The sequence below is a fragment of the Simochromis diagramma genome, unplaced genomic scaffold (genome assembly GCF_900408965.1).
Source record: "Simochromis diagramma unplaced genomic scaffold, fSimDia1.1 OVJJ01000768.1, whole genome shotgun sequence".
In the NCBI taxonomy this organism is placed as follows: domain Eukaryota; kingdom Metazoa; phylum Chordata; class Actinopteri; order Cichliformes; family Cichlidae; genus Simochromis; species Simochromis diagramma.
In genome coordinates this window covers 1,104,549-1,108,337 of record NW_024387035.1, presented here as the reverse complement: position 1 = coordinate 1,108,337, position 3,789 = coordinate 1,104,549, and the positions used below count along the sequence as shown (strand labels likewise).

At 40.6% G+C, this 3,789-nt stretch overlaps 1 long non-coding RNA gene across 1 annotated transcript in view; it reads left to right on the top strand.

The window, feature by feature from the left end:
- Window positions 1-450: 450 nt before the first annotated feature.
- LOC120740798 overlaps window positions 451-3,789 on the top strand; it is a 10,315-nt gene continuing 6,976 nt past the window's right edge. Inside the window, exons 1-2 of the long non-coding RNA XR_005697495.1 lie at window positions 451-798; window positions 1,231-1,235. This is a non-coding gene — a long non-coding RNA (uncharacterized LOC120740798). The remainder of the gene's footprint in view (window positions 799-1,230; window positions 1,236-3,789) is intronic.

Here is a 3,789-nt window from a genome sequence, read left to right as displayed (position 1 = left end):
TTGGGATTTGACGTTATAAAAAGAAAATTGAACTGAATTGAATTGAATACCTGAAAGCTAAGATAAAGATCATATGTGCGTCCTCATTAGGATAGAGTTTCAGATTACCTGATGGAGAAATGAGAGTCAATTTCAAATTTTATTTGTCACGTACACAGTCATACACAGTACGATATGCAGTGAAATGCTTACACAACTGCTCGTGACCTAAAGAAAAAAAGGCTATGAATAAGATAGGAAATAAATCTGAAAATTAAAAAGGGAAAATTTAACTAGGAAGGAATAAAATAAAATATAAAAAATTAAGGTTAAAAATGAAATAACTGTACAACACAAATTAGAATGAAGGGTAAATTTAACTGGGAAAGAATAAGATAAAATATATAAATTAAAGTTGAAAATAAAATAACTGTACAACAAAATACACAATACACAGTGTAGGAATTGTGGAGATACAGAAATTCTTTTATTGCTGCCATATAACCTGCATCATTATACCTGCATTAATAACATTCTTTACAGCATTATTTCATCTAATAATATTTCTCACAGTATTGATACTGTGAAGATGTCCATTTGAGGATCCTTCCATTATGTTAACTTTTATTACAAGTACGGTCAGAAGTATTTTATACACATTGCATATCTGTGCTTATTTTGAGTTGATGTTCGGGTCATTAAGGGTCTTAAGCTTCACTGGCGTGACTGTCCAGGTGATCCATGCTGAGGGAAACTAGAACATAGAAGGATAACTGCAATGCATGCTTACAGTACATATAATACATATAATCTAGGAATGTGTCAGACCTGGGGGGGGGGGGGGGGGGGGGGCTCGGCGTGTACCCCACTGCTTTATAAGTGTCCACAACATGTATTTTGGTCAGAAGACATATGCTGATGTTTTCTCCGGGCTTTTAATAAACTCACCGTTTGATTGCACTTTTCTGGGGCCTCCGTGGTTTGTGACTCTGCTCTACATTGATCGATTTCGCAACAAAATATATAAGAATGTATGAAGAAATATATATATATATATACACAATAACAGCAGCTGTACAAGTATTAAATGGAAATGAAGAATATAATGTCCAGTGTTGTGCAATCCACATTATTTAGTGTCTTGTGCAGTGCAAATATGCTTAAAGTGATGAAGTGAAAACAATGTCCAGAATGTCCAGTGTGTGTAAGAACTGTATGTGTGGGTCAGTACTGTGTGGTGGTGTGATTGAGAGACCGTATCGCCTGCGGGAAGAAGCTCCTCCTCAGTCTCTCTGTGTTGGTCTTCAGGGAGCGGAATCGCTTTCCTGACCTCAACAGAGAGAGTCATCAACCTTCACCTTTGCATGGCTGCTGTGACACCATGCGGCCATGTAATGACCCTAATATCAATGAAAAGCAAAGTCATTGCTTTCAGAAGCCATTGGAATTCTTTCAATGGAATAAATAGGCAAGGAGTTATGGGAGTTACAGAAGTTCTGGTGACACCAGCGAAAGGTTAGTACCAAGGACTCACACCCTTGGCTCCAGATGAATGCAGTGCATTTATTCACAGTGTTACGTTCCCCTGAGGGATCTAGGCGGGGAGGGGGAAGTAACAAAAGTGACCGGGTCAGAAAAAGGAGTCAGGGAGGCGAAACAGTTAAATAAAACAGTTTTATTGAAGTTATTCAACTAAAAGAGACGGACAAGCCGTTATCACCATAAAAGAAACACAAACAAAACTCAGGCGTTGGTCAAATAAAGCAAAAAGTCAAAAGGAAAGCACAGCTCACCAGCTGGAAACACCACAAGACATAGCTCACCAGCTGGAAACACCACAAAAACACTCAGCTCACTAGCTGTACCCACACGAATGGCACTCTGGCCCAGAGCTCACCCTGCTCTGGGCTTAAATACCCTTAATTGCTGATGGGAGTCAGCTGTACAGGAGGGAAAGGTGGCATCTCAGGCAGGAGGTAGTGGAACACGCCCACACAGGCACCCTCAGGAGAGAGAGAGGCCCTGCTAGGGCCGTAACAACAGTGAATAGCAAAACATGGTTTAATAAGATCAGAGCAGTTGGAAGTAGGGCTGGGTATTGTCACTGACATTTTGCCTCAGACAGTCAGAAATATTATAATTCTGATCACTTATCAGTGCATATTGTGAGATTGTGAGAATTGGGAGAATTTAACAATATCCATATTTTATATCTATGAAAAGAAAGCTGACACTTGTAAGATTTCATAGGAGGTGTAAACACCACAGCAGATGCCTTCATGTGGAAGTAAGTGAGGATATATGAAGCAACACATGAAGGAGATTTTCCTGGTCTGGCTTTTTATAGCAGATAACCTTAAAAATTTCTATAGTAGTTTAGAAACTGAAGAAAAGCATGAATCATCATATGAACATTACTTGATGCTGAAGTGTTTAATTACAGACACAACCAAGAATTTTGTAATTTGGTATCATTTTACATTTACATTTCTTCAAGGTTCAAGGTTCAAGGTTCTTTATTTGTCACATGCATAGTTATACAAGTATAACACACAGTGAAATGTAGGCTGACACGCTCCTCGACATGTGCAAAAATTGGGGGGGGGGGGGTGTAGAGGAAGAACATTATATATATATAAATATATATATATATACAGACATATAGTATATACACTGGGTGAATGTGCAGTAGTAGCAGCAAGCAGGTGAATTCTGTATATTAATATGAATAGACATCTGACTATTTTACAGGAGACAATATAAACATATTTAAAATTAAAGGAATTGAAATGTACATTGTGCCTTGGTTTAGAGGTGTCTGGAAGAGGAGTCCTGTCTCAGTCAATTATAGATGATGTGAGAGGGCGGGTGTGGTGTTGTGTTTTGGGCACGGATGGCTTGGGGATAGACGCTCCTCTTGAGTCTCTCTGTCCTTGCCCGGAAGATATGCGGAACCTTCTACCAGATTGCAGAAGTTGGAACAGTTTGTTGCCAGGATGGGACGGGTCCTTCAGTATCTGCGCTGCTCCTAGTCCGGCATCTCCTGGTGTAGGTGTCCTGAAAGCGGGGGAGAGCAATCCTCAGCAGCGTTCTGCTGTACGGATCACTCTCTGGAGAGCTTTTTGGTCCTTCACACAGCTGTTCCCAAACCACGATGTCATGTTCTGTGTGAGGATGCTCTCCACAGCGCCTGTATAGAAAATCCTGAGGATCTTTGGAGAGACCCTGAACTTCCTCAGTTTGTCGTAAGGTGATACAGGCGCTGCCCTAGCCGTTTTGGTCTGGACCTGAATGTGGGCAGACCATGTCAGGTCTGAGGAGATGTGGACACCAAGATACTTGAAGGACTGCACCCTCTCCACTGGAGCTCTTCAGTATTGAACAGCAGAAATGAGGCTTTCTTGTTGAAGTTAATTAAAAAAACATGGCTGACCGTAACAATGGTAGGCTGATTTGTAATAAGCAAGCTAATAATGCAGAAAACAGAGATTTGAAGTACACTGAGAGAGAGAGAGAGATGTGCATAAAGTGTGATTTTTCCCATGGTGGAAGCAAAACAACAAAAGTCATGACGATGTTTACCAAACGTGAAGTGTAGTTTTGATCTTCTTTTGCTGCTGGTTCAGTGAATTCATTGAGTACTGAAACCTGCAGCTTCAGAATCTGTGAGATGTCGACTTTTAGCCCCGACAGTGTATCTGTGTACGTGCTGTCGGGTGAACGATCGGCACTTTGTGTTTACATCTTTGTGTGGAATCCATTTACCTGCTCTCTTACCTGAGATTCTGGTGTATCAGGCAAAGTATATTT